Raw genomic sequence first — 18,803 nt, forward strand, 5'->3', positions numbered from 1 at the left:
AGAGGGTCCTCTTGCAGCTGTGATATGTAAATATGGTCCGTTTGCTGTAGGGAACAAAATGGGCAACAATATTTTTTCTTCTGTCACCCATAATCGTTGCACTATTGATGAAGTCACACCAGACCAGTACAGATTATGGAGAACTGTAGAATATTTCGGATTATAACGGTGCTCATTGGCACCATTTCTTATTCGTGGAACATATGAAGGACTGCACTATGTATCCACGACTGGGACATTTCCCACCAATGGATTTTAAGTGACACTTCAGACACAAGTGACCTGCCTATCAGAGCACAGAGACAGGAAACATGAATTTCCCATGGATACTGTTATGCGGCCTATGGCAGTCTGAGCTCTTTCCTCTACCTTCTTAACCATCCTCAAGGATATGAAAAGTATCGATCCGTGGAGGTGTTATGTGACCAGTGGCGGCTCCTCTGCTAAGGCGAAGGATCGTCGTCTCACTGCTTCAGCTGCAAGCTGAATGCAAAAAATAAAATGATAACGTCCATTACTATCATTTTGTTTTTTGCATTCAGCTTGCACCTGAAGCCAAGCTGGCGGGGCTGGGTGCCCTGCGTGTCACAGGGGTAGGAGTGGTGGCAGCACCTGATGTGTTTCGGGCTGGCCAAAGCGTCATGCGCACTTAGCATATTTTCCATGCAGGCTGCATTACAGCCTGCCTGAAGAACATACACAGCCTGCCATCCCCTGTCTGAGCGTTGAATCATACCGCTCAGACCAATCATAATGCTGCTAAGGTACCGTTGTGATTGTCCAGGGGATTCTGGGAGGCTGTGTGCTTCCTGCCGTGCAGAGAGGAGGATGGAGAAAGAAGAGGTGGCAGTCGGCGTTAAAAAGGTAAGTCTGTTTTTTTAAATCATTTTCCCCTCCCTTCCACCGTCCCCCATCCCCCACTCGTCCCCCCGCCTACCACCCCTGGCTGGTAGCAGCTGCTACTGTATTTGACAGCCATCATAACAGAAGAAAAGGCTCAGTGATTGATTCAGAGGTGGGTGGTAACAGAAATGTTGTAGTTTTTCGAGGAAGTACAAAAACTGTCCATTGGAGTATTCACTGATGACGAACAATCCTGCAGCAGCCCTCTGCCTTAGGGTTATGAGGTGCATCGTAGCTTCCATTGACGGAATTTCTGCTTCGAACAAAAATCAGAGGATTTTCTTTGCAACTCATTGATAAATCTGGGCCTTAGTACGCTTTTCCCCGCTTCCACCCATTCCAAATTTCCTCTGTTACCTTGATTATTGGAACCATGAAATATAAAAAATGGGCCTAGCCCTATACCACTCTTAATTACCTGCCACATCGAAATCATCTCTCTGTCTCTTCAAGTTAAGAAATGCGACCTGATCTCCTGTTACCATCTCCCACATCCCCTTCTTAGGCTATGGAAACACCTACTGATCTTAGAAGCAGCATTGCCAGGCCGAGAGCTGCTGCAAAGTGCAACCACATTAACCCCTTCTTTCTTTGGGGATTTGCAGGCCTGGCTGAGGCAGAGAGAGTTGCCACATCATCCACTTCTCTCCCACATCAGTCCATGTTGTGAAGACCTAGGAGAGGTGAGGGAATTGGAGAGGGTGCAGCAGGGCAGTACAAGCTTCTCTGCTGGCATTGGGGCTGTAGAAGGAGGATTCAGAAGGTACCAGCAGCACTTATTTCTACACTTCCCTGTGGAGGGACAATCCCTGGGGTTGCAGGCTGGCATGACATTATATAAGTAAGCATTCGGTGGCAGAAGGGTCTATTCTGGGTAATGAGGGGCATTTACAACAATAGCATTTGGCTGTAGTAAGAGCTCTTCAGTTCTATATTAGGGTTAGTTAACTTGTGTGTATAAATCAGATCAATCGGCAAAAGAAAGGAAGAGAGAACCTGGACCGTGCATTTATTCATCCTGCATCTCAAGAGAATAAGATTGTAAACAGTGGGCTATTCGGTGATAGCAGAAAATAGGTTTTAATGACAGTTGCATGAGGTCTCTCAGCAAGCCTTCAAAATTGGCACTTGTAGGCCTTTTCCTGTGGGGGGAATTGATGGGAGGTTTATGGACTCTGTCAGTAGAGTGCCTCCAAAAGATGCCATTGCAGGGTTCCTATGCTGCCTGAAAAGGATGGCATGCCTGTTGACAGCAGTGATGTAATTCAAAGCCACTTGATGAGATGTAGTGCGACAGAACCATCCTCATCTCCATGGCAGTGTCAGAAGAATTTATCTACAAAGATTTTCTAAACTATACTACAGAGTCTGTGCCTAATGGAAAAAGATGATGTAAGAATAAGGGGAAAAAGGAAGTAGGCCTTCTCTGGCTACAACCCAGAATATGGACAATAATCCTGTCAATATCCCAAATTACCTATTGCCCTAAAACTCTTGTGATTCAGAAAGCATCAGAAGACTCACTGTTACAGATAACACATCTAGAAACAATAGGAATCACCAGCCACTAAAACTCTGCCATTTTAAATGATCCTGATTCGCATCCCGGGACGCTCCCTTCGTAAGTGCTTTGTTGCTCTATTTCTAGGTTCACGCTGTACAAATACCAACACATACATACATGTGAGACATGGGTCTACAACAACCATGAATTTCAGTCCTTCTGGTTTGTGTCTGTCATATTCTATTCTACTTCTCATTTATGTGTCTGTATATCTGCCAAAAAGGGCACTTATTGCCTGTACATGTAGGGCTATAGCTGTATGTATAATCTATAGGAATACATTTGTGAACAGTTTATTATGATTAGGACAGTCCTTTAACATATAGGTGTTTGTTTTTATCTATATGTGCCTGCTAGGCTTGGCATCTTTTGGTGTGGTTTCTCCTGCCTTTTTACCTCTGACTCGTTTTTTTGTCTGTCTGCTGCATTTCGTTTTTGCTGGTGTTAGGACTCTGGGCATGTTACCACTGCAGACACGTGCTAAAGTGTAAGTGCTTTATGTCTTAAAGGTAATGGTAATTGATTTCTCCATGATTGGCATATTTGATTTACTAGTATGCCTCTAGTACAGTGCACTGTGTAAATCAAATGCTACTAGTGGGCCTGCAGTACTGATTATGCCACCCACATGAGTAGCCCTGCAAACAGGTCTCAGGCCCGCCACTGCAGTGTCTGTGTGTGCAGTTTAAAACTGCTATTTCAACCTGGCAAGTGGGCCCACTTGCCAAACCCAAACCTTTCCTTTTATTACATGTTCAACACCGCTAAGGTCGGCCCAAGGATTGGGTGCAGCGTATTTAAAAGGTAGGACACATACTGTTGTGTTTTACAAGTCCTGGAGGTGAAAAACTGCTACATTAATTTTTCTCTACAGCAAGGCCTATCTCTCCTGTCACATGGTCGACATCACTAAGTTAGCATGAACCCAGCAGCCATGATGCTGCTTTTGCACGCATTTCTACATGGCTTTATTTTTGCAATACTCTGTTTATGCCTTTCACATGAGAACCGTCTGCTTGGTTGGTTCTTTGCCTGTTCCTGGAGTTTAGTCTGAACACTGTGAGCAAGGTCGATAAACAATGCCCCTTGTTCTTCTGTTCTGGTCAGTCCCTAGCACATAGACAAAACAGGCTAATGCAGCTGTACTGCTGGAAACTGGTGCTTTGATTTTATGGGGATGCATGTTTAGGTAACACGGACTTGGAGAAGGAGCTTTCCAGGGAGAAGAGCAATGCGGTTCCTATGATGCAAATATACCATTTAGGGCACTAAGGTATGGGGTCTGCTGACAAAGCCCAGAGATCTTCTATTTAATAATAATACTTCTTCTTACCAGGGGAAGGGTGGGTAGGCTTTATAGTCCTTTCTCCACCATCTTTATATGATGATATCTCCCTTTATGATCTATGGCTTTGCTGCAATGCTAACTGTGCTTGTGCATTTTTCTGCTGGTTGTGGCTTGTATACTGCGTTTTAGAGCTAGATAGTTAAAATAAACATTCTGAACTATATTCAGGTTTTAGTCAGTTCTTATTGTGGACATGTACGAGAGAGTGAGCAAAAAGGTGTGTCTTGCTACTGCGATTCCTTAGAGAACCGGAAGTGTTGTATTCTGGGGTGTCTAATCATTTGCTTCTTCGTGAGTGTGTAGGAGAGTGAGTGAGACACTATAGCTAGTCGGTCCTGGGTTCGTGGGCACTAAGGTCGTGGGAAGGCATAGCCCCTATACACCGAGGTCCCATATTCCTGCTCATAGTTCTGTGTATGTGCAGAATCCCTGCAACACTCCTATAGGTTAGCATTGGAACTGCCTTTTAACATCCTAAAAGTGTATCTTCCAATTGGGAGCTGATAGAAAATTGGATTTTGGTGTCTCTGTGCAATTTAAAAATACATCTTTTAGTGAAGTTGTTTTTAACATTGCAGGTCTCAAAAAGCCACTTTTAGAAAGTTGGCATTTCCTTACTTTAACCATTCTGTTTTCTGCCTGCCTCTGAATACACGTCTGTTTTGTTTGCAGTGTTTGACTGCTGCTTCTGTCGTGGGATTGAAAGGACTGGAATTTGCTTTCTACATCCTGCTTCCAAGGTTCTCCAAGGGCTTGCTTTGAGCTTGCCTCCTGTTAAGAAGTCTCAGGGCCATGAAAGACTTCACCTGCAATCACCTGGACTCTGCTGCTGTGAGCCCTACTATGCCAAGTGGTGTCAAATCCAGTTCCTGGGCCATTGGAAGTGAGTTCTGGTGATACAAAGAAGAAAATACACACATCGACTCCAAGTATCATTTGGAATCGGCACAGCACTGCCAAAACTCAACGCATCACAGCTGTTTGCACCAGAGCACGGTCCCCCCCTTGACGCAATGACCGCAACTTACAGCGCAGACCCCAGCTTTTCATCGTAGCACCTCCGAAGAACTGCTGCATGAATCTCGAGCACAGCATAATCGAAGTCCATGATGCATCACTCAACTCTGAAGCTCTGCCTTCTTCAATGCTGTTGAATCGACACAGTGTGACTTGACTTTTGAAGGATCGCCCCTGGGCACCGTTTTTTTTTTTTTTTTGGCACCACACCGCTATAAGGAGCCATGGCATCATGCCTGAAAACAACGCATCACCTCCCATGTAGCAGTATGGAGCTGATGCATCCCCACACCTGTTTTGCTGTAAGGAACCGATGCATCACCTCTCCTGTAGCAGTAAGGAACTGACGCATCACCTGTTTTTTCAACACCTCGCCTCCCCTACACCTTGCATCGTCTTTAATTTTTGATGCATCAAAGGTACTTTGTCCTGATCAAGCACAACCATTGATTTTTAAGAGCTCCAAATGTATTTAATCTTTGAAAATTCATATCTTAACTTGTGTATGTTGGATATTTGTCTTTTGGTCTTGTTTTATTCAGAAAAATATTGCCTATTTTTCGAAACTGGTGTGGGGCCTTTTTGTAGTGTTTTCACTTTGTTACTGTGTGTGTGTGTGCACAAATACTTTACGCATTGCCTCTGGGATGTGCCTGACTGCTCGGTGCCAAGCTACCAAGGGGGTGAGCAGGGGTTAGCTTAGGTGTGTAACTTATCCTGACTAGAGTGAGGGTCCCTACTTGAACAGGGTGCAAAACAGTGCCAACTAGAGACCCCATTTCTAACAGTGCCTACTTGTTTTTTCTCTATGTAGTTGCCTATAAGGGTGTTTATTTCCATCATGATGCATATGTATATTTGTTCATATGTGTGTTTTTTAATCTGTAAGTGTGCTCATATAATGTATAGTATGAGCATCTTTATCTATGTAATTCCTATTTGGGAGGGTTATGTTGATGCTGTATTTCTGTGTATGGCAGGTACAGAATGCTGAGACTGATAGAGTTTGACTATGAGCATTCCTGGCCATGGCTCTATGCGGGCCACTGCCAGTGCTTAATTTGAGCCGCTGGTTGCAGGTGGAGCATCAGCACTCACTTTTAGGGACTAGCACTTATTTTTCCACATCAGAGAGCAAGAGAGGGAAATCATACAAAACAGAAAGAAGGAGGAAGAGAAAGATGCCCAAACTGTCACAACTGCAGAATGGAGAGAGCTGCAAGGCTGAGATACATGGGAAGGAAGTGTCTGGTAATGGATTAAAGAGGCGGATTTAGGTGTTTGGTGCGACAACATGCAGTTGCACTGGCAGTGGGCTCCTAAGCAGAGTTGTGTGCACCAGCCCTCTTTCTTTTACAAGTCAAGCACTGGCCACTGACCATTCATGTCTCACTATATCATTTGCCTATGTCTGTCTATTTTTCTTTGAAGATTTTAAGGTCTTGCTTATAAACAACCTTAGCTGTCTGTTGTCAAAGGCATACTGTCTGCTGTACAATAGATGGAGTAGGCTTTGAGTAAGGACCTTGCTCTTGACTAAGTGGCCTTCTTGTCTATCTCAGTTCCTTTTTTTATTATTGAATGACTTACCTACCTATTCTTCTGTTCTCCCTCTGAGCATTCTTCTTTGCGTCTATTTCGACTGAGTGGTGTCCTTTCACTGCTGATGTGAAGGGACTATTTTTTTTCTTCACTTGATTGAAGTAATTCACATTCCTTCACTTTTTCCGCACACTTCCCTTTTTAAATTATTATTTTTGTCCTTTTTGTGAGTGCCTTGCAACGGTACACTGCTACTAGGCCACGTGCCTGTCCACATTTTTGCTTCATCCTGCAAATCCTTTTTTTAACTTTTATTATTTCAAAATGAACCACCGCCATCTTGTAATAGAAAATTAGAATAAAGTATAAAAAATAATCGAATTCCAAACTGGATATCCTTCATGCAATCTCATGTAAGGTGGCAATTTTGGAATTTTTTATTTTTTTTGCTTAAATAAAAATCATTCAAAGATGGGTGCTGCACATGAATGCGAATGCAGAGCAGTGATTTCGGAATTATGTTTTCGTAAAGCAAAGAAAAATCATTCCAAGAAGGCCACCACACATGCACCTGCACACACAGCTCCATCCTGGAATGATTAAAAACACTGTAAAATAGCCACCATGCATACATGCACATACCTGGAGTACATCTTGGACTAATATTCCACGTTGGCAGTCATCATGGAAAAGAAACAGGCAGTAGCAAAGGCAATAGTTCTCATGGGTGGGGCCTATTGGCTTTGCCATTACATGCTGCATACATGCATGTTGCGCTTTCAGTTTATTATTTGTCTCTCTGCCTGTATGTTTCTGGCAGTTCATTTTGCCAATGCTTTCTAAGTCTATGCAGGTATATCGGCCGATGCCTATTAATCTATGTTTTTGTGCTTCCTTGCGATTACTTATCTGTGTGCTGTTGCCTGTTTTTTCACTTTCAAATGTCTGCTTTGTTTCTGTGTTTCTGCACATCTCCTTGTCAATCATTGAGTCCTTCTCTTTCTCCTCTGCAGAGAATTTTTAAATGTTTTAGATACATGAACGAAAACCATATGTGGATATATAAGGAGTTGCTGCTTTCAATCCCTATGCAGAATCCATGCTATGCATCTCTTGCAGTCTCTAGGCACCTGCCAGGGCGGCGTCACACCTCATCGGTAGTACATTCAGGTTTATACGTGTCATCTACTGCGGGTGTCGGTTTGAAAGTCAATCGTGGGATGTCTGCTCCCGCAGACACCTATTTGCCACTACAAATTTCCCACTAATACATCAAACTCACCCGTTCTGAAAAGCGCGGTGTCGAGATAAATGCTGCAGCCGTCCAGAGCTTAAATTGAAAAAAATGGGGGCCAGGGCCATCGTCCGGAGGCTGCTTCAGCTCGCATCACCCCCTGCTTCTGCCAGTAGTGTCAATGACAAAGTAAACACAACTACTAACCATCATACTCCTGCAAGTGTGACGTGCAGACTATTCCAGGCACCCAAAGGTATAAGAATGGCTTGGGCAGCAGGTATTACTCATTCTTAGTGTATATTGAATAATTAAACAGAGGTTGTTGTGTTCATCTCTAAATAAGACAAACAGCGCCTCTATGTGGCTGACTGTCATAGGGGCCTGTGTTGATAAATAAGTGCTGGAGCTGAGCACAGAAAAACACCAGCTCAAATTAAGACCTGGAGTCGTCACTTTGTGATATGCAATAACAGTGGTTTTCGATTCAGCAACCTTACAAAGATTGCCTTTGCATAATAGACAAGAAGCAGCCGCCTCCTTATGTAAAGACAGATTTTCATTGGATTACTTTAATACCGCCGACATTTTTTCACATGTTCCTGAGCATTTTCATACCACCGAGGCCATGCAACTGAGCTATGCTCCAGGGCTTCCCCCTTGCACCCTCTTCTTTTGTTGAGGGGGGTCAGGAATAAATTGGAATACTTCCAGGGGCGAGAGAGAGAGTTCCAATCCTTATGCAGAACCATACTCTGTGACCACGAGCTCCGATGAAGTTTTGGTGTGTGGCCAGAGTGAGTTTACATAGTGACTGGTAGGGAGGAGGTGCAGCACAGAAGGTAGCCTCAGTTGCACTATGCAGTTTTAGAAACATGTTTCCCTTTGATGATGTTCATAAAGAATGAATGTGAATTCCTGCAGTGAGAGTGCACTGCATCTGCAGGTGACCAGCACTAAAGTATGTGGTGCAGCTGGTGGACGTGGCATTAGTTCACTAATGCCAGTCAAGGTCTAAGGTACAGTTTTTTCTGTGGCAAAACAGTTTTTATCTCGCTTTCTAGAAAAATAGGACCTTTTTTGCATTCTCTGCAGATCTTTTTACATTCCCAAAAAAGGAAGGAGTAATGATTTGGGCTACTGAAGAGCCACAGAGGCAGCTATCAACCTACACTACCAATACTGAATGCATATATTTATTTTAACAGCAGCTCACCTGAATGATGGGCTGGGCAGGGGCACCTGAATCATCGGGCTACGCAAGGAAGCCATTCAGCCCACCGTGCTCAGATATCCACTTACTCTGATCCCCCATGACTGAACTCAGCAAGCACATGTATCGTGAGGCGTACAAACATGCAGAAGAGGTATGATGAAAGCTGTGCAAAGGAACAGAAACCGTGGAACCTGGACAGAAAAGTACTGTAGAGAGGTCTCCCACACATACCTCTCTACTTACTTTCCTACGTGTGTCCTCCTTACTCCATTACCATTTGCAATGAATGCAAGTGCCTAGTGAGGTCCATAGTTCTATTAGGCACATTGCTTAACAAACACTGTTGTGGTAGACTTGAACATGTCAGAGAAGTGAGAGGCTGAGGCAAAGCCTTCTCCCAGAACCTGTGAGGAGAGAACTGGGAGAGAAGATGCCGATTGTAGGAGTGCAGCTTGTTGGTCTTTCCATTGTTAAATCCGAGTCATATTTCTAGTTTAGTTTCTGCAAATCCTAACCTGAAAAAAATCCGTGGGGCTCTTTTTCTTTTTGACTGGCCTCCATCCCAACTGCTGACCTCCCACTTGACATATTTAGTGATCTCTGATTGTCTGGTGAGAATCTCTGTGAAAGTGAATCAGTTGGTGCGACAGAGGGACTTTCATTACTGGTGAATGCCGAATGAGTCGCCATGATTGTTACCCTGCTCAGCATGCTCTTTGGTTTTTCAGCAACAAACCTCCCAAGTGGGGGTTTATTGCTGAAAAGCAAACATGTCCCTTACGTGCAGTGAGATTTCTCCCCGTTCAACCAGGGTCATTTTTGGCAGTTTTCTTCTAAGGACCACCACACCTCTCATGGAGGCCCCAGAAAGGAAGAATACGTGTTGGTAGCCTCAGCCTATACAGGACAGGGCACAGCCACTGTGAACTGATGGCTTGAACACACAAAATGTGATGGGAGAAGTGCTTGCAAGACGTCTACCACTGGCAATTGTTCATGGTAGCATAACCACCCATTGTTCTTTTGTCCACCCTGCCACCTCAGTTTCGACCCAAACATATGCAAATCAGTCGTGATCCTTCTCCAATAAGAACACCCCAGCCCAAATTGCCAGGACAGGTCCTCTCTAAAACAAGACAAGCAACTTATGACTGGATTCAGCCTGATTGTGGCTCGCCAGTCAGGTGTAGCATGGTTCCAGTTCCACAGTGAGCACACGGCTGACCCACGTCTGGGCATACCCTTGCCCCCTAAGGCGGTATGTCACCCACACAAAAGGTGATGGGAGAAATGCTTGCAATAAGTCTAACCACTGGGAATCGCTCAGGGCAGAATTCTAACCCATCGTTCTTTTGCCCACCATGCCATCTCAGTTTGGACCCAGCCATATGCAAACCAGACTTGACCCTGCTCATTATTAGAAGAGTCCAGCCTCAACTGCCAGGCCAGGTCCTCCCTGAACTGGAACACAAGCAACCCAGGACCAGTTTTGCCCTAAATGGGGCTCGTCGGTCGGGTGTAGCTTGATTCCAGTGGCAATGTGAGCCTGGGATCCATGTCTGATGTGACATGGCAGGCACAAGAATGAAGGGTTGGAATGCTAGCCCATGTGATTGCCTGTGGTTAGACATATGGAAAGGATTCCTCCCATCACCTATTAGGTGTTTAGCCTGAACTGGTGGGACCTGTGGATGACAGACTGGTAGGTGTTAATAGGGTTCAGAGGAGTGGGAGTAACACCAGATCATGGTGAAACTCCAGCGTCGCTGAACGCTAAATGACCACTTTAGACTTTTGCTATTTTATCCTTGGGCTGGGCAGTTCTTGCCTATTTTGCAGAACATGAGACAATATTATATCTCCCATCAAACAGGAAATAGGTTGAAGCTGCCAGGCTGGCTAGAAGGTTCATGTCTGGATTTGCATCAATCACTGATAACAGGGACTTTCTTCATCAATACTCGATGTAAACAGTGTCTGGCTAAGGTAAATCAGAAAGAGCTGAATCTTCGGTCACAAGGTTAGGTCGTTTATAGTTAGAAAATCAATATGAAGGTAAAAATTGACTAACTTACGCTATTTTACAATAGAGCTAAGTCTATTACGCGCCATAAGAGTTGTGGCTATAATTCACGTTTTACGTAACTTAGGCACTGATATAGCCTGGAAAAGGTGAATGGAAAGTTACGTTTCTCGGGCACCATAACATTCCCACAGCAAGGTAAAGTTTGCATGCAAGCTTGAAACTTGTAAAATATTTGACGCTGTGGCCTGTGGGTAATTTAACTCTTACTGGCAGGAGCATATCCCAGACCATAAGATCTCAGTTGGTCCCTCTGTATTATGAAAGGGGCTCCTTGTCCCCACCTTGAGAGAGCCACACTATCAATGGGGTCACAATAATAACCATAGAAACTGGGCCTATGTGGTTACACACAATAGGCGGTTTACTGTGCTTTTATCGATGGAATGTTTGTTGTGAGTTTGTTGATTCATTATGTACGTGATGAGTTATTAAATATGTGTCACCTTAGAAAGTGAGGACCCGAACAGTAGGCGTAGATGATTCATGGTGTACTCATGTGGGTTTCTAAGAATGACTCATCGATCAAGAGGTCATTCCATGACATTATATGGAATGTGTGTCCAATCAAATGTATCACATCTTTCTCATGAGCTATTTCTGTCCTGGAACTGCAAGGTGATTAACACTACTCTGAAACTGCTTTTTAATGTAAGCAAAACACATGTTGACAAGGAACTTTGTTTTAATGGATGATTTGTTGTCTTAACCAGTGATGAGATTTGAGATCAATGAGTTGATGCTTACTGGGTTATTAGGAGTCGTGCATAATGAGACTAGTGTTTGCAAAACCTGTTTACATGTTTTAAACATAAATTGGTGAATTTATAACACTTATGGCCATGAGTATCTAGATATCTATTGATATATATGTGGATACAAAGCAATGGTGAGTATTCCTGAGCATTAAACAAGCACTTGCAATGCAAATTGTGAGAGTTAGAGCTACTGGCATTGTAAATGGCAATGTCTTTTACCCATGTGTTTTGGTTTGTAGTGGTTCTCCTATGTTCTCCTATAGTTCGCCTATGCAAGAGCTATTGGCTTTGCCAATGTGTTTTAGCCATGTTGTACACCAGGGTGGCGTAAAGGAGAGGGTCGTGGATGGAGTGGTGTGTTGTTAAGTGTCAATACGTGCCATGGAGTGGCGTAGAGTGCCATAGAGTTGCATGGAGGGGAGTATTTTAATGTGGAGTGGTGAAGAGGGAGTTGTGTAAAAGGGTTTTAGAGAGGAGAAGACTGTCAGAGTGCCACAGAGTATAGCAGAGTAGAATGGCATGAGCACAGTGTTGTAGAGTGAAGTAAAATTGAGTGGCATAGAGTGGAATGGCAATAAGTGTCATAGAGTGAAATAGTGTTGTAGAATTTAGGGGAGTTAAGTGGCACGGAGTGGTGTTTAGAAGCTGGGTACAGCATTATAGAGTGGAATCCCGAGAAGCAGAGTAGAGTGTTGTACAGTGTAGCGTCGTAGAGAAGCATAGATCAGGTGCCAAAGGGGAGTGATGTGAAGGGGTGCAGAGTGGAGTGTCGTTTTAGGGGCGCAGAGTGGAGTGGAGTGTCGTTTTAGTGACGCAGAGTGGAGTGTTGTTTTAGGTCGTGTAGGGGCGCAGAGTGGAGTGTCGTGTAGGGGCGCAGAGTGTAGTGTGGTGTAGGGGCATAAAGTGGAGTGTTATAGTGGATGGGACTGGAACGGCATGTCTTAGAGTGCAGTGGTGCAGAGTGGAGTAGAGTTGCGTGGTGTGGTAGCGCACTGCAACTACTGCCAACACATTTTCAATTGAAATGATCATTACATTTGCAAAAGCATATAGTTTTACTGATTAAATTATTACGGGCGCAAACAATGTTTGGAAATGGCATCACCAACTGTATTGATTTGTTTTGATGTTATTTCACCAGACTTCAGAATTACAAAAAGAAATCTTTATTTATACTATACTTATTCTGAAATATCTGCACAGTTCAGTTACAGACATCTTACTTAGTTTTATTGTGTGCTAGAAAAAAAGCCTTTCCTTTCACAACCCCAGCAAGATTGTCACATAAATCCTCTCACTTTGAAGTTGGGGAAAGGAAAGTAAACACCAAGCTCCCTCGGAAGACAGAGTCCGACATTTGACCTCTGTCTTTGAAAGCACGGCAAATGTGACAAGATATGATCAAGATTTAAAGGCATGTTTACATAAAACAAGGACTGGTGGAAGAATAAAGTAAAGAGGATATCTTCAACAGGAGGGACTAACTCATGCCAGAAAACCTAAACATATAAGGCCAGCAAGCAAATGTGAGTTACAAAGCCAATGGTAAGCAGTGGGCGGAATGCATACCCCAATATGTCTTTAGCAAACTGTCTCATAGGGTGCAACCTAAAAAGCTGCGATCTTTACAAAATGTCTATGTGCAGAAGAAAGGACTTGCCTTACCTGCGGAAAGGATCGCCCTTATATGATAATTGTACACTGATAAAGCAAAAGTTGGACAAAAAGTGAGTGTAAATTCAATGTCATACATTCAAGTACTACATAAAAAAGGTGCCAGAGTAGAATATTTTGTATCACTGCCTATAAATTGAGGCTTCAGTGCCTAAAAATACCACCGAGACTTTGTTCACATTTAATGGACGGTTTGAAAAAAAGTGCACCTTTTCTTGTATTACTTCAGCAGCTGTATTTACCAAATTAATATCAGATTGAACATGATTAACTATATTATTGATCTTAGCATACCCAAATCAAGAGCTATACCCAATATAATGTTGCTTCTACTACAGATTTGCTGAGAAATGTGGGCTCGAACCCAAGAACTAATGTTTTGAAGTTTGGCTTTCAGACTACATGGGACTATTTAACCAATGGCTAGGGACCAGACGTTTGTTGCAAGTGTGCCAAGTCCACTGTAGGCAGTATAATCTTTTAACTTAGCATTTAAATATGTTCTAATTTCTCCAACTCTGATCAATTTCGATGAAGCTTAAAGGACAGGGTGTCTGAAATTGCTTCTAATTAGCTGATTTGTTTAACTGCAACTTGGTTACATATTTTCATAAGATCCTAATAGATATTTTTTATGACCAACACGTCCTCTCTCTTTAATAAGTGTTAAGTATTTTAACATAGGTTGGTCAATTTATTCGTCCGTGTGTATTCAAACCCTGAAAATTAATGGAATTTGTGACTATTCAGTTTTGATTTTTGTTTAGTATATTGTTTAATTTGTACTCCATTCAGAATGCCTAAAAAAATTACCTGCATATTAAAGATTCCTGATGCTAATTATAACTTTTGCTGAAGGAAGAAAAGTCCGAAGGGAAAAGACCTAACTACACTCATCCTTGCGCAAAAGTTCATGATGAAGTACACTTTTTAGATGTTGACCCAAAAACCAGGCTAGTAACTCATGACAGTTAACCAATGTACAGTCTCTCACTATTTGCTCTATGGCTCTTGATGTAATGTCTTGTTAGAGTTCTAGGATGTTCATATCAAAGAAATTCACAGGTCTTCAGTGTTGGAACAGGCTTTGACAATGCAATAGCATCATGGTATGCCTTTTTGTGAGACTGCTGTTGATGTTCGATATTATACATCTTCAATTTAACCAGCTAGTTATTGCACTGAGTGAGAATCATTCCTGGGTTTCTACTGGAAAAGTCGGTGCAGAGCAATATAGCCCATCATGTTAGTCATTTAGTGATGGATGATATCAAGTAGTGTTGGACTTGGCCTTTTTGGCAGGTTCACCCATAAACTTTCTGCCTTCCCTGTGACCTGGTATTGGTGATCCAGAGTAAAGTGCGTGCGCTCTCTGAGTACGTGTGGTGAGATTGGCCTGCCCTCCCATAGGAATGCATGGGGGATATGTGTGTCCATGGTAATTCCTGGTGTGAGAGAAGTGCAGGGTCAAGTTTAGTATGTGCAAACTCGTGAGAATAAATGCTACGTAATGGTGTGCGCAGATCTATGGTGACTGGTGGAAAAGTGCCACTTCTAGAAGTTGACCTTTCTGTGTGCTATGTGTCTGCCTGCCTGATGTGGAGTGCATGTCTGGCTTGTGATTGACAGGTGCTGGATGGTGTGGGGAATTCCAGGGGCCAGGGTGAGTCAGCCCAGTGATGAATAGAGAGATCTGCATCTAGATGGAAGGGAGGAGTTGCACTGGGGACCTGAATAGAGCTGTGCCTTCCCTCCACAATGCTGGCTCCACCCCCTGTGGTGCATCAGAGCACCTAGCCCCCACCTGACAAAGGAGAGAGGAGCTGAGCACAACAAAGTGCTCTAAAGCTCCCCCAAACCAGTTGCATCTGGTTTTCCCCCAGCCCTGTGCTGTGTCACAAAGGAAAATGTCCTATAAAAGAAGGGGCTGCGACCCCATGAAAATGTTCTGTTGTGCTAGTTCTTACTTGGGGAGGACCCTCTGCCAGGAGGAACAGCCGTGGGACCCAGCTGCTGGTTCCTGGGGGTCCCTGCATGCTGGCCCGCCTGGCTGCGCTTTGCTGGGGTCTCCCCAGCACCAAGGACTCTTCCTTCTTGCCTTTTTTAAGGACTTTTGTGGCTTCTAGCGCCTGTGAGCGTTTTATTTTAAATTTTACCAAGAGGAGAGTGCGTGGGCTCTGCAGCACGGAGCTGCCACATATCTCGAAGGAACCCCGACGTGTGTATTCCTCCTCCTGAGCGCCTTAGCGGGATCCCACCCCGCATTGAGGTGACGAGCGGGAGCCTACCCCGCTTTATGGGAATTTAGAGAGAGAGTGGGTGCCCACCCCGCTCCCTGCATACTTAAAGAAAGCGGGTGCCCACCCCGCAGTCTTGCATATTGCAACAGGAGCCTACCCCGTATTGCCACCACCGCCGCCGTGAACACAGGGCCGCCGCGCTGCCAGCGGCAACCCGGAAGTAAAGGAAATTCCGCCTGATTGTGGGCGGGGTAGCGTGACGCGAGGCAGGCCCGCAGCCTCACGGGCTCCAAAACGAAGTCCCGGTCCCAAGAAAGGGGTACCGGGTGAAGTGCGTGCTGAGTGTGGCGCGGGGCTCCCGTGAGTGAAGAGAGCCCCGTAAGTGCAGTCCAGAGACGCCAGAGACTGGAGGAGTCCTGAGGTGGAGGGACCGCGCTGGCAGGAGCGACGAGGAGAGGATCGGGAGAGGCCTACGGATAGCCGGATCGACAGAGACTTCGCTCCGTGAGGTAAGTGGGGCCTGCAGGGCACAGTGCCGATGTCTTATTCACCAAAGGGGCCGCATCGCTCGAGGTAACTGCACGCAGGAGCCAGTGCAGTCCAAGGGTGGCAGGGTGAGTGACACCGCCGTATTTGATGAAACATTCAGCATTGTGACAGTTGCACCCTGCCCAGATTCTTTGGGGCACTCGCAGTGGGCAGCTGCCCCTTTTCCACCCCCTTTCTGAGTTGGTGCTCCCTGGAGGGACCGTAGCACCCTTGCTTGCTTTGCCCACAGTTGCACCACGAGAGAGAGCGGGCAGCTTCAACGCGGGGCGTTCATTTTGGATTGCACGAGAGCGGAGTGAGATACACTCCCCCGCCCCCCTGCACTTGGGGCACATTACTTTCCGCTGCCTTTGCAGCCCCAGGGGCCAGTAGAAGTCCCCGCCCTGACATTTCTGGACATAGGGCATTTGAGCCCTGGAGAAGGCCAGTTGGCCTGGGGGTCCAATTTTTGTGGTAGGGCGCAAGGCCCTAATGTGATCCCTAAAGTGTAACACGTTTATGCTAGTAAGGTGTGGGGCCTAAGGTGATCTATTGCCCCATGTCATTTATGTGATGCCCAAGACCAATGTGATTTAAGCATAGTGTGGTTATGCTAATGTGTTGCCTAACGTAAATGTCATGCTATGATACTTAGGCCCAATGAGAGTGCATAATGTGTTGATGTTAATGCTGAGGTCATTCTTGTGCCAGTAGTTACTGGTTGTGCTATACATTTACTAGTTGTGCTTCATTTATAATTGGTGATTTTTGATGGTTTTGACAGTGGCCCCATTGGCCCTGTCATGTGTAAATAGTCCCCTGTGAATATTGCCTAGTGCCAGTTGGCACAGTGTATATTATGGGATTATGTTTCTAATGTATTTATGACAATACAAAGGCTATTTTTATATATAACCTTGTGTGTAGTTCCTTTTGTGGTGTATCTGGGGTGTTGTTGCTGTGTGCGTGCGCAAACGCTTTACACATTGCCTCCGGGATAAGCCTGACTGCTCGTGCCAAGCTACCAAGGGGTTGAGCAGGGGTTATCTTTGGCGTGTAACTCCCTTGCCCTGACTAGAGTGGTGGTCTCTGCGTGGCTTTGGCGCACGTCTTAGCCAACCAGAGATCCCATTTCTAACAAGTAGCATCTGTGGATAAGGCCCAGGACTAAGTTGTTGTAACTTGGTAGAATATATTTAAAACTCTTTCATAAGTTACTCAAATGCACAGTTGGGATATGGGTCAGATGACTTTGGGTACGGGGGCAAGGCTGGTACATTAACCTGGAGGCAAAGCATGATAAATGGTGAGAGTACGGTGACTGTGCATTTAACATCTCAAAATCAATTATTAGCAGTAAATAACAGATCTTAAGTATGGCCATCTCTATGAGGAGGGCCCGCCACCATTTCTCGGAAACCTAAATCATTAGTGACTTTAATCTTTTCAGCAGGAAGATTTCATTCTGGGTTGTCCACCCACAGTTCAAAAAGTCTCACAGGGCTACGTTTACCCGGGCAATTGGTTGGTGGTGCAAATAAGAGTATTTGGTCCAGAAAAATGCGGTCATTCTCTGAATGCCATAATACAAAATAATGTTGATAGCACAGTTTGCAAATTAAATTCAAAGGAGAAATGTGGTAGGATTTGAGTTTCTGAGCAGGTCAATGAGTTAAGTATCAGTGACAGCATACCCCCTTGGATTCTCTACTCTAGTGAATAATACTGAACCCTGAATGTACCATTTCATCAAATGTGGTCCTTCAATCAATCAATCATTTGTAGAGCGCACTAATCACCCGTGAGGGTATCAAGGCGCTGGGGGGGGTGCAGCTACTGCTCGAACAGCCAGGTCTTGAGAAGTCTCCTGAAGGTCAGCATGTCCTGGGTCTGTCGCAGCTGTGTGGGGAGGGTTATCCATGTCTTGGCGGCGAGGTATGAGAAAGATCTGCCGCCGGCGGAGGTCCTGTGGATGCGTGGGATGGAGGAGAGGGTGAGGTCGGCGGAGCGAAGCTGGCAGTTCGGGGGTGTAGAAGGTGAGACATTTGTTGAGGTATGCTGGTCCGGCGTTGTGGAGTGCTTGTGGGCGTGGGTGAGGAGTTTGAAGGTGATCCTCTTATTGACTGGGAGCCAGTGCAGGTCTTTCAGGTGGGCAGTGATTTGGGTGTGGCGGGGTATGTTGAGGATGAGGCGTGCGGAGGCGTTCTGTATGTGTTGGAGTCTTTTCTGGAGTTTGGCTGTGGTTCCTGCGTAGAGGGCGTTGCCGTAGTCCAGTCTGCTGCTGACGAGTGCCTGGGTGACCGTCCTTCTGGTTCCTGTGAGGATCCATCTGTAGATCTTGCGGAGCATACAGAGGGTGTTGAAGCAGGAGGAGGAGACGGCGTTGACTTGCTGGGTCATTGAGAGTGATGAGTCCAGGATGAACCCCAGGTTGCGGGCATGGTTGGTGGGTGTGGGTGCGGCTCCCAGGGCAGCTGGCCACCAAGAGTCGTTCCAGGCGGAGGGGGTGAAGCCAAGGATGAGGACCTCTGTCTTGTCCGAATTAAGTTTCAGGCAGCTGGTCTGCATCCAGCTGGCGACGGCCTTCATTCCTTCCTGGAGGTTGGTTTTGGCGGCGGCGGGTTTCTTGGTGAGTGAGAGGATCAGTTGAGTGTCGTCGGCGTAGGAGACGATGTTGAGGTTGTGCGAGCAAACGA

The 18,803-nt window shown here is 45.2% G+C and overlaps 1 protein-coding gene and 1 long non-coding RNA gene across 4 annotated transcripts in view; one reads left to right on the top strand and one right to left on the bottom strand.

Moving 5' to 3' along the window:
* Positions 1-5,290, top strand: part of LOC146830919 (uncharacterized) — an 81,427-nt gene extending 76,137 nt beyond the window's left edge. For both annotated transcript variants that reach the window (XR_014961208.1, XR_014961209.1), the window contains exon 4: positions 4,488-5,290. This is a non-coding gene — a long non-coding RNA (uncharacterized LOC146830919). The remainder of the gene's footprint in view (positions 1-4,487) is intronic.
* Positions 1-18,803, bottom strand: part of OXR1 (oxidation resistance 1) — a 1,797,650-nt gene that overhangs the window by 1,359,007 nt on the left and 419,840 nt on the right. The gene's annotated exons all lie outside the window — the stretch shown is intronic.

Source organism: Triturus cristatus, chromosome 5_1 (genome assembly GCF_964204655.1).
Source record: "Triturus cristatus chromosome 5_1, aTriCri1.1, whole genome shotgun sequence".
Classification (NCBI taxonomy): domain Eukaryota; kingdom Metazoa; phylum Chordata; class Amphibia; order Caudata; family Salamandridae; genus Triturus; species Triturus cristatus.